The sequence below is a fragment of the Gekko japonicus genome, unplaced genomic scaffold, assembly GCF_001447785.1.
Source record: "Gekko japonicus isolate JY-2015 unplaced genomic scaffold, Gekko_japonicus_V1.1 scaffold9, whole genome shotgun sequence".
NCBI classification, from domain to species: domain Eukaryota; kingdom Metazoa; phylum Chordata; class Lepidosauria; order Squamata; family Gekkonidae; genus Gekko; species Gekko japonicus.
This window is the reverse complement of record NW_015168044.1, coordinates 3,045,868-3,057,798: the sequence shown is the minus strand read 5'-3', so window position 1 is coordinate 3,057,798 and position 11,931 is coordinate 3,045,868. Positions and strand designations below refer to the sequence as shown.

Genomic DNA, 11,931 nt, shown 5'->3' with positions numbered 1-11,931 from the left:
TTTCCCTCCTTCTTTCCTTCTCTCTTTCTTTCCCTCCTTCTTCCCTTCTCTTTCTTTCCCTCTTTCCTTCCTTCTTTCGTTCTTTCGTTCCTTCTCTCTATTCTCTCTCTCTCTTTCCTTCCCTCTTTCCTCCTTCTGCAGCCCAACTCTTTGCTTCCCCCGCCCAGCTGGCTGGGGAAGGGGAGGGGAGGCTTTTGAAGATGCACTCCCTCCCTTTTGCTTCCCCTTCTGACATCACTTCCGGTGATGGCAGAGGGTATTGCATATGCTAATGAGCTATTATGCTAATAGCCTAGTAGCTCATTAGAATACCATATATTAATGAGCTCCTGCAGCTCTTTTTCTACGAAATGACCCCTGGTCAGTCCACTGTAGATAGATTTTATTTTGGGGAAGGCAAAAAAGATGATACATTAGGAGAAAGAACTATCAATTTGGGATCTAAAGGGACAGGAGGAATACTTGGAATATCAATCAGTAAAGGTGATGTTCCATCCATGGTTCCTGAAGTGGGCTAAGGGTCTCATTGACCCAATAGCCATACTCCACAGGGATCAGACAATGTTACTATCCTTTTCACTCTTAATTGAGATTAGATTACCCCTAAGTAGCTTTAACTGATCAATTATATTACCCTGATCTTCCCCAGGCAGTCTGCAGAAAGACTGAATCAATTCCTTATCTGATGTAGTTAATCTGTCATCTTTTACATAGAGTATATTCACTGGAGCAGTCAATGGCTCATGGTCAGGATTTAAATATTTCTTGACCCTTTTGGCATTGGCTCTTTTGATTAACCGAGATATTGGATTTTTACTGGTAGGGGGAAATTCAATTAGAGGTTAATCATTGCCTTCTTGGACAATTCCCATAGTCTTTTTGGAGTAAGATGGGGGTATAGGAGTATCTAGTTGAGAAAAGCGGCATAGGGATTTAGAACTAAAACAATAGTTTGGGAAAATCTCATGAGAGATTAAACATCTCTGATGTGTTAAAATCAACGTGGGAATTTGTGATGAATAAAGGGTTTAAATAATGCAGTCCTCTCTAAAACCCAGGAGTCTTTCAAAGAACTTTAAATCAATATCTCTGGGAAGGAATTCTAAAAAAAATAGGCTTAATACGCCACTTACTGGTCCAGTTTATAATCCGTCCATGGAAGGGAGAAACAGATTTAAAAAACCTTATAAGGGTCTAACAATAGTGAAGAATAAGAGCAAGAGCATGAGACATTTACAGTATGCTTTGCTCAGTTTTAGTGGAATTCAGGAAACTGATCTTGATTAACATGGTCATTTGGAGAAAAAAACTGAAGACAATGGATTAATCTAATCCAAAATCTTTTGGAGAGTCTCTGCTATCAGAAATGATATTGAGGCCATCAAATTAAGTATATCAGTGTCAGCATCACTGTCGAGCAAAGGAATATGATCCTCTAAGGAAATAGGAGTAATCTCTAAAACTTCATTCATATTTCTTAACTTTCCTGGGACTGATTTATTGTGTTCTTGCAGAGCCTCCCTTATTGCCTCCAGTATAAGAAAGCCTGGAGCATCTACAGTGAGCAAAGCATGGCATCCGGCTTCTGATGCCTAATCTGCTGCAGCTCCCATCAACTTTACATTGCAGTAGCAGCTGCTGGAGGAGCATGTGCAGATGACAAATGTGTTTTGGGGGGATTTAAACCCCTCCAGTGCATTTTTAAAAATGTTCAGATTTTTCTGCAAACCTGAGGAATCCCCCAAGTTTGAAGAACCATTTAGTGTTTGCATGGCCCCGATCGGCAGATGAGGGCCACACATCACTATTAGATTTTATAGATGATTTCTAGGAAAAGAATCAAGAATCAATCAATTAATCATTTATTTGTCATAGACCAGTATATTAAGAATGTCTGTTCTGACCCTTTGGAGAAATCTCCCCATCTATCAAGAGACTAAAATCTGTAAAATGGACAAAGATCTTTCAGGACATGCCCCTCTGGAGAAATCCGGAAAGGAAATGTTTCAAGGTAATAGCAAGGGTTTCATAAAAAGAAATTATAGGTGCATGCCCCATATAGAAAGCTAAAGTTTCAAATCCACCTGTGTGAAACCAAAGGCATATTAGATAATTGTGATATCTGAAAAAATATCTAAAGATGTGAGCATGTATACACAAATTGTAACATACGGCAAATTACTAGCATGAAACACAGGCTATACTGGGCATATGTTTCTCACATCTAACAGACAGAATATTCCCTTTTTATCCCACTTGGGGCATCGTTTTAGATTTCACCCCCCACACACACACTCTCAAAGAACATGCTTCAGATAGATTAGAGTTTTCAGTGGTCCCCCACACACACACACACACACAAGACTTCCTGGGGAAACATCCCTTTGAAGACTCACTGGCCCTTTTCAATGCAGAAGGTCTGAAAAAAATCATAGCTGGAAAGCGTGTGTGTGTATGAGAAAACTTTGTTTTCAGCCTTTTGCAACGCCATACTGCCATACTCAATGCATTCCACGGCCTTAATGAGGTCAATTTGCCCTGTGGTGTTTCATGCCACCTGTAGTTTTTTTGTAAACTGCATTATCAGGGTCATTTTACCCCCAGCTGCACTGAAAAGGAAACTGAAATTAGTATGTAGGGTGAAATCTGCAAAATTATATGTCCTGGGTTTTCTTCTCTTATCCTCTTCTCGTGTCCTTGCGACTATTGTACTCCTTTAAGGCCAAATGGAAATGGTGTCCCCCCCCCCCCTACAGCTAGGGGTACATTCAATGCACCTCCAAAGGTGTTTAAAAAAATAAATAAAAAATCTATGACTTGCTTTGTTATCCAGTCTACCCCCATACTGGATTTGCAAAGAATACTTTTTGTTTCAAGGAATGGGATACATCTTGCTGTTGTGTTGTTTCTCTTTTGTTCCACGTGTTTATTTTTTCTTGGATCTTTTACTACAAGTTATGAAAAAGAAGCCTAAAGCTAAATTGTAGCAGCCACAGAAGAGGCCCAGCAATCAGATGCTTGTTAAAAGCCAATTCTTCAAACAATTCTCAGACAATAGCTTGTCATAATATTTAGCAAGGGCTACAAGCTAAAGCTGAACTTGAAACCACATTAAGTTCTTTAGCGCTGCCAGACTCAAAGAATGAGCTGAACCCAGTCTGACCCTTAACATTTAAGCTGATCAGATTCAGACCTGTGTTTAATTTGCTGTTGTATTTATAGCTAGAGTCCCCTATCCCATGAATAATCTTTACCTCCTGGAGCAACTGTTACACATACAGTATTTACTCAAATGCAAGACTAGATTTTTTTTACAGATACGCCATCAAAAAAGTGAGTGTTGTCAAATTCACATACAAGTTACAGTTACGTTCAATACTTTTTGCATAACATTTTTAGGGGTGGCGGTCTTCCTTTTGAGTAAATACGGCAAGAGTCACTGCACAGAATGACTAGATTTCTTCTATTCCAAGGGCGGCCCATGTATTCATCTGCTACGCCTAGAGAAGTCTTACTATTTTAAAAAGCTGTGAATTCATATTCTGTCACAGATAACACACCTGGTCCTCCCCCTCATCAAGTAACAGCTGACTTTTGGCAACCCCATGGGGTTTTCAAAGCAAGAGATGTTCAGAAATGGTTTGCCATTGCCTGTCTTTGTGGCATGACCCTAGTATTCCTTGGTGGTCTCCCTTCCAAATACTGACCAGGGCTGACCTGGCTTAGCTTCTGAGAGCTGATGAGACAAGGCTAGCGTGGGATACACCTGGCCCTAGCATCCATTATTTCTTCAAAAGATGATCTCATCTATGTCTACAAAAATTACTAACTCAAACTTTTCTTATTACAAACCTGGACTGAATACACAAATCTTGGTTAGTTACTTTTGATAATCTGAAAAGGGGGGAAAAAAGCCTCCCTACCTGGTCATCTTATGCCCTATAGGCACCAAGCCTACAAACCTGGTTTTAGTTGTTTTGCCAACCCTGTTGAAAGTTAACTGACAGTGCAGGAGATTCCTAAAATCAAGAAATATCTGTATGACAGCAAACTTGTACTTTGAAGCTCTCCAGAAACCTTTTTTTCCTCTCATTTGGGGGCATCAGGCATATGGCAGCAGGCTACTCCCAATGACTATGAGGAAGAAATAAAGATTGATCTACAAGAAGGTTCTCTCACTATTCTGTACTTGGGTATAAATAATCCAGCAGCAGCCTTGGCAAGCGATTAAGATTTTCATCCAACATCTCCTTTTGCTGGGAACACCTAAGCAGTGACACGGAGATTTCCCCCACATTCCTAAAAACAATAATTTTGTAGACCAGCTAATATAAAGTATACTTTGAATTTTAACATGTCCCTGGGCAGTCGGCACACTGTATTTCAGTACACAGTACCACAGCGTAAATTGCATCAGTAGTCCAACTACTACTAAACTCGAGAGGAGTAGCCATATTAATCTGTTGTAGCAAAAACAAAAAGGGGAACCTTGTGGCATTTTAACACACTAAGATTTATTGTTGCTTGAGCATTATTTTTTCCCTAAACACATGTAAATATATTCAGAATTAAGTTATGTACTTTTGATTGATTGTTTTATCTTGTTTTTAATTGTTTTAACTATTGGCATATATGCTCTATCTGTGAGCCGCCCAGAGCCCGCTTGCGGGGAGGGCGGGTTATAAATCTAATATATATAAAAAAGTAACATATACTCCCCCTCTCTCCATAGTCAAATCACAGAGTAAGTTTGCCGAGTAAACATCAGCCCACCATTTCAACAACTCTTATTGCAATCCTGGGGAAGATATAGAAGAAAGCTGGTCAGTAAGAAGAAATTAAGAACCACTACATGTGGAACAGAAAGCCAAACTACCTTTATTTGAATACAGAAGGTTCAGGCTCTTACAAACCACTCATTTGCAGATTAGCTTTCCCTGTATTTCTGTTAGATAAAGAGGATATGGAGTTATGGTCCTCCTGGCTTTCCATCAATATTACAGGTTTATGCTATTGCTCTTATTTAGAAAATTTCTATGCTGCCTCTCCAGGCAACCTGCTTAAGGTAGATATTTGGTGCTAATGTTCATGGTTTTATCTGTTATACATTTTACTGTATCATTATGACTTTTTAATATACTGAAATACCCTGAAACAATGGAACAGGTCCAAAGTCAGAATATAAAATAAAACTACACACTTAACAGAGTTGCTTCTCTGTCTGCCTGGGGATCTGCTTCTCCATCTATTTTAGCCTCCTGCTTACCCACTTCTTTTCCTGCCTGTGGAACTGTCCACTGGCCTCCAGGCCCAAGAGGTGAAAGCAGCAGTAAGAAAAACTTACACAGGGCTGTAATCAGCGCGAGGGGCAGCAGGTAGTGCTCCCAATCGCATTGGGGCATCCCCTATCGCAATGCTCCCCACGAAGAAGAGCAGCGCACCCCATACCAGGCTGACCTTTTGTGGCTACAGAGGAGCTCCCTGTTGGTGTTACATGACACCAGCAGCAAGTTCCTCCCTCTCTGGATGCTTTGCCGTGGAGGTAAAGAGGTGTGCTGGGTCCTGGGGCTTTCCTCATTTGGCCGCCTGACTCAATCCCACCAGCGCTGCAAAGCCTTCTGACTTTAAAGGCTACCGGCTCTTCCCTGCCAGCACCTTTAGGCAGCTACTGCCTAAGTCTCCATCTCCCCAGCTTAAGGTGGACTCGCTCTTAAGGCAGATGGCCTCCCAGCCCTGTTTTGGCTGCTTTTAAGGTGGATCTTTTGTAGATAGATAGATAATACTTTGTTTGGATGGTCCTCTTCCTTTCTCTCTCTCCCCAGCTGCCTTAATTTAATTAACGGAGCTAATTTAGCTCCGTTAATTAGTGACCCCACCCACCCAGCGACCCCCTGGGAAAAATTCCTAGCTGCCCATATAACTCATGGGCTCCTCCACCATCAGCTACCAGACTCTCCACCCCAAGATGCCTACCTTGCAATCTCTTCCTATTTGATGACAGAGTAACCTGCAGCAATACAAATCTTTTAACCTTAAAAATCATTTAGGAAGTAGGTGCCTATGCCTTGCTCCTCCCAATGACATTTGCACGGTGGCCCCAGCATTCTTTAAACTAGTAGATCTTTGAGACGACAAAAAGTGAAGCTACAAAAAGAAAAGAACTCATATGTAGCCGTCAAAAGCATTGTGTAGTTTACCAATTCAACATTCACTTGGTGGCAAATTAATTGCTCCTTACCTTATGCAAGTGACATGTAGGTGTGGACATTTTACCCTTGGGGAAAATCAATGGCAGAACATACCCTTGCTTATTTGATGTCTTTCCAGCTATTGCACTGAAAGCATGCAAAACTCTGCCATGCCTACTATGTGATTTATGAAAGCTCATTTGCCAGGAGTACAAAGTACACTGCCCCTCCTCTGCACAAACCTGGGGGGGGGGAACCACCACCTTCAAGCCACTCTTCTTTGGAGGAGATGATTATAAAATATTCTATTAGACAGTCAAAAAGCTATGCATGCTTTGCACCCAAAAACAAAATGCCTTCATCAAAAAAAATCTATGATATCCAGAAAATTTGCAGATTCAGAAACAAAACAAAGTCTGGGAGCTCAAAGAATTGTTTAAGAAGGACAGGAGAAAGTAAGGACAGAGGGACAAGAAAGTGGCATAGCTGGTCATCCCACAGAAAGGCCAAGAACCGCTCAAACCATGAAGTCCCCCCCTAGGGGGGGGGTCACTGAAAAGCCTGTATTAGTATTTGTTGCTTTGGCTTCAGAAATCTGAGTGGTACTTGTAAATTAGAACATTACACCATATAAAGAATTCTTAGATTTGACTCTCTTGTGCTCTTTTCACAAAGGGTCAGGATTCTACAGTGGTATTTTTACATACTTTATACAGGTAAAAGCACATTGTCTTAATATGATTTTGAATTTTTGAATAAAGCTTTCTTAATTATCACTGTTGATTTCTTCCCCTGACTCAATACTGTGTCACAAAAACTTAGGATGTGATAACAAACTGCCACCTGCTCCCAAAAATACAGCCGCAACAAAACAAGATCAAAACAACCCCTGAAGCAAAACGGCACAGGTCCCAAGACCTTTTAGCTGTTAAAAATACACTGATTACTCTAAAACAGTCACTCAGCAGCATGCCAGCCACCGTCAGATCCGTCATCTTCCTTTCATCAGTTTGATCAGATTGGACACTTGCCCTAGCTAACTTCTGCAACCTTGGAGGGCGGGAACGACAGTGCCCAGTGCCTACAGTAAACAGCTGCATCTGTTTTATAAAGGGAGCTAAGTAAAGGAGACGAGAGGGGATTCCTAGATGTTAGCAGCCAGGGAAACTCACCACCTGTTTTCATAAAGTTAGCAAACTGACAGCTAGCCCAATAATAGATCATTAATAAAACCTAGTAGGGCCTTTGGTTTGTCATATACAAATCCCCACCCACCCACCTGCTAGCAAATGTAATTCTGGCTCTTACTCCAGTGGGGGAAGGTGGGGGGAAGAAACAGAGCTTTTTAAAAGCTACTTAAGCAAAGACGGTTTTGCACATAGTGTACTCATCATAAAAGTCCAGCCAGTTTGAAGGCATATGCTGACCTGTTCTGTACAAGCAACCTAAACAAAAGCAATGGTCAACAGCACAAACTTCAGAGATCAGTGCCAATTGTGAAGCAAAGAAGCAGGGACCAGCCAGCAAGCCTTGAAGAAACAGCGGTACTGAACAAGAGGCACAATAAGCTTCCATTAACCGTTTTTGAACATAGCAGCATATCCGAGCCAGATATCTTAATTCCTCTTCCCTCAAACACTGATCATGTGTCCAGCTTCAGTTCAGAGGCTACCCAACTGTGCAACTGTCAAAAAGCTGCTTGAGCTTTCCTATGCACAACTTAAGAAGAAAAAATAAAACTTTCAAGAAGCCTTAAGCGAGACGTCCTCTTTCTAGCACAGCATGCCTGGAATTTCTTCAGGCCCTCAAGCAGGGACTGAAAAGCTGGGGGGTTTAAAGTCTCTTTATTGTCTGTGTATTGTGCATCTACAACATTTCATCTCTACCACAATGATACTGGAAATAAGGGCTCATTCACACACTCAGCTATAATTCTCTTTGCATGATAGAATAGGCATGCACACCTACATATGCCCAATAAAATACATAAGGCAGGTGCTCTGTTATTAGATTTTTATCTCACCTTTCCTCCAAGGAACTCCATTTTATCCTCACAATAATCCTATGATTAGGCAGAGAGTGAATTATCAGTCCAAGGTTATTCAGAGAGCTTCATAACAGCGTGGGATATGAACCTGGGGGTCCTGGGATACACTGACACTGCACCACATTGCTCCCCACATAGGGTCCCAAATTCTTGCAGTTCCTTCTGTCCAAAAAAAGGGAGAGTTATGTGCATTAATGTTCCACACAGAGCACCTGTCTGAGGCTTAGGGGTGTGGGTGCTCACTTTACCACTGCACATAAAGGATAACCAGCCAATGAGTGAGTGAATTAGCCCTAAATATGCATCTCTCTTACTACTTCAACGTCCTTTTAAGGTACTTTCAGTCTTCCCCAAGCTCTTTAGTAAGGTTTGTCTTCCAAAGACAATATTTAACATTCTTCCCTCTAAACAAGAGAGAAGCCTCACCCCCCTTAAATATTAAGGCATCAATTTTGACTGTGTTCTGAAAACTGCAGGTTGGAAGCCCATTGGTCAGAGACCTCATCACCTGTAAAGCCCTTCACACGTTGTTAGTGTCTTGTAAAAATGGGCTGACCCTGCAACACGGTGCTAGCAGGTAGGTATAAGTAACAGTAACCTTTGTTGGTACCAACCAGGGATGAGGAAACTACCTTCACACGAAGTGTTGTTTTTGAAAATGTGATTGAACTATGTGAGGTTAGAGGAGATTTCATACTTCCTGTGAAACCTTTCCATTACAGCTCAGAAAGACTGGATCATTTACTGAGAATCAGTTTTAAACTTAAGTATTGATACCATATTGGGAACAAAATTATGCAAATTTCAAACTGCCTCTGACACTCACATACCAGTTATATAATTTATTTCTCCAAGGTGATGCTACAAGTCACAATGCACTAATTTAAACAAACTGCCTTCTTTAGGAACCACCACAAGAAAGAGTTCTCTGATGATCCAACTCTTAAGTTATGAGCAACCTACACAACACAACCATCACTTCTGAGGGAACTACTACTCTGGTGTAAACAGCTGAAAATGACCAATTTCTATTTTAACTACTTAAAACCCCCACAACATAGCTTTTAAAAGGAATAAAGTTTACAAGGGATTCACAAACGTTGGCTGGGCTTACTGGCCAGTCAAAAGTTATGGTTGGCCAAGTGTGACAAGACCTGGGCCTCTCCCAAGTTGAGATCATGCCTCTAATACTGAGCTTCAGAGCTACTGAGAGAGCATCAGGGAACCCCTCTGAAGCTTATCTTAACCACAGCAATGAGCCACTCGTCCAACTCCTGTACAGTGATTACCTATTTAAAAGATACAAGTGCCAAACTTGTGAATATATTTATGCATCCATGTGATTACCACCAACTGCCTGGCATCCACAGAGTTACTTCATATGTGCTCCGTGAAATGTTTGACTTTTGAGTGGTTAGCAGAAGTTGCCCTTCACACCAGCTAGCTTCTCTCTGTGACCACGAGGATCAGAATTCATACAATGAGACTAACAATAAGAACACTACTCTGCACTTTCAAGCACTCAGAGTGTTTCTTATACATAATCTTATTATCATCCTTAAATTAGGTCATATTGTCCCCATCTGGCAAGCAAGAGAAGGGGGCTGAGAGTTGCATGCCTAAGGCCACCTAGTAAGAACACAGCAGAACTGAGATTTCAACCAAGGATTTCTTGATTCAGAGTTCAGTCTTCCAGCCTCTATGCTATACCAGCTCTCTAAGAACTGGGATGATTCTGTCAAAAATTGTTACTTAATCATTACTAGAATGAATGGTAGTATAAACACTTTCCATCTTTGACAATTAAGGCAGCACTCTTGCATCCAATATGAGCAAATCATTCTTGAATGCACACATGTATATGGGGAAGAGGAATCAGATTCACCCATATCGAAAGATTAGTTCAAAGCAATCTCTTCTACTGTACCAATGTTTATAGGTATACCATCATAATTGCATCTACATGGAATGAAAAATGTAAGAGGACACAATCCCCACAATAAGAATATGTATGAATCAGGAAGCATAACACAACTGGGAAGATGGTTTCTGGAGGTCAGACGTTACGAAAGAAATCCATCTAGCACGCATCTGAAGCTGACCACATGAAACACCCTGCGTTTGATCCTATGCATTGAGAGTACAGTTGTGCTCCTACCGTGTTTCCCCGAAAATAAGACACTGTCTTATATTTATTTTTTCTCAAGAAGACACACTTGGGCTTATACCAAAAATGCATAGAAATCCTGCTAGGGCTTATTTTTGGGGTAGGTCTTATTTTCGGGGAAACAGGGTAGAACATAACTTTCTGAACTTCCCCCTCACTCTGCAGCCTGCTGGCTTCCCAAAATCCTGCTCCTAGGGGCTTGTGTACTACAAGGAACAGTGTTGGCAGCCTGAAACGGGGAATAAGCAGATATCTCATGTAAGCAGAAGTTCCACTTGCATGAGCAGAAGATAGAGGTTTGATTCTCCACTCTGCCATACAAGCTTGCTGGGTGAGCTTGGACCAGTCACACATTCTCAGCATAACCTACCTCACAGGATTCTTGTCAGAATAAAATGGGAGAGAAGAACAATGTCCCCATTAGGGAAAAAGGCAGGATATAAAATAAAACCAAGACTCCCCCCCCCCAAGCAAAACAGTTTACAACTAATAAAATAGTCCAAATTAGATAGTGACCTCAAAGGAATGAGAACAAAGTAAATAAATAAATAATCCAGTCCCTTGTTTATAACCTTCAGAAAATTCAGTTAGTTCAGGAATTGCTTATTCTGTGTAATCATCTTGAATCAGCAACTACTACAGCAGTTATTAATACTAACACTAGAATTTTAAATGAAACTAAATGGCAGTTTTGGGACCCCTTCACACAATGCTTAATTAAAATACATAATTCAGTAGGAAAAGATGTGGTGATAGTCACTGACCTGGTGGATTTTAAAAGGGAACAGACAAATGCATGGGGGAAATAAGTGTATCAATATCTACTGCTTGTAATATCTAAATGGATCCTCCAGATTCAGAGGTACCATACGCCTGAATACTAGTTGCTGGAGGACAAGCAACAGGAACATTTTTGGGACCACATCTGACTTGCCATGAAGGCAGGATGCTGAATGTCTGATCTAACAGGACTCATAAATGCCCAGATGCTTTAAGCATATTGTGCTCACTCTGAGGTCATGACATTTGCAGTACATTCTTTGCATTTATTTGCCATATTTCTTTGTGGGTCTTTCTTCATACAAATACTTACAACATACCAGAGATGACCAAGTGATTGTTTACACCAGTTTCAGATGAAACTGAGAAGAGCCCCTGATTACAGAGATGCTCTTCAATCTCCATTTGGGCTTTGAATGTGTACATGAAAAAATTAGGAATGAAAAAAATAGAACTAGTCAGTATTTTAAAATTGGGGGGGTGGGTGGTAGCATTCATTGCAGGAACCCAGAGAAGAGGAAGATCTAGTCTAGCCTTCAAGCAAGAGACAAAGTCACCAGATATGTCAGGGAATTATTACCCTTCAGTGACTACAAAAACAGAAGAGCAATCTAGATAGCACAAGGAACACTCCCACTCACTACTTGTTAAAGAATTTAACAGCAGCAGAGAAGTGTTTTATGTTTCCTCCCCACAACTTCTGCCACATCCTTCAGAATCTTCTGCCCACATTAAACTCCCTCCTACTC

At 41.0% G+C, this 11,931-nt stretch overlaps 1 protein-coding gene across 4 annotated transcripts in view; it reads right to left on the bottom strand.

Moving 5' to 3' along the window:
• Positions 1 to 11,931, bottom strand: part of PPP3CC (protein phosphatase 3, catalytic subunit, gamma isozyme) — an 85,416-nt gene that overhangs the window by 55,498 nt on the left and 17,987 nt on the right. The window lies entirely within an intron of this gene.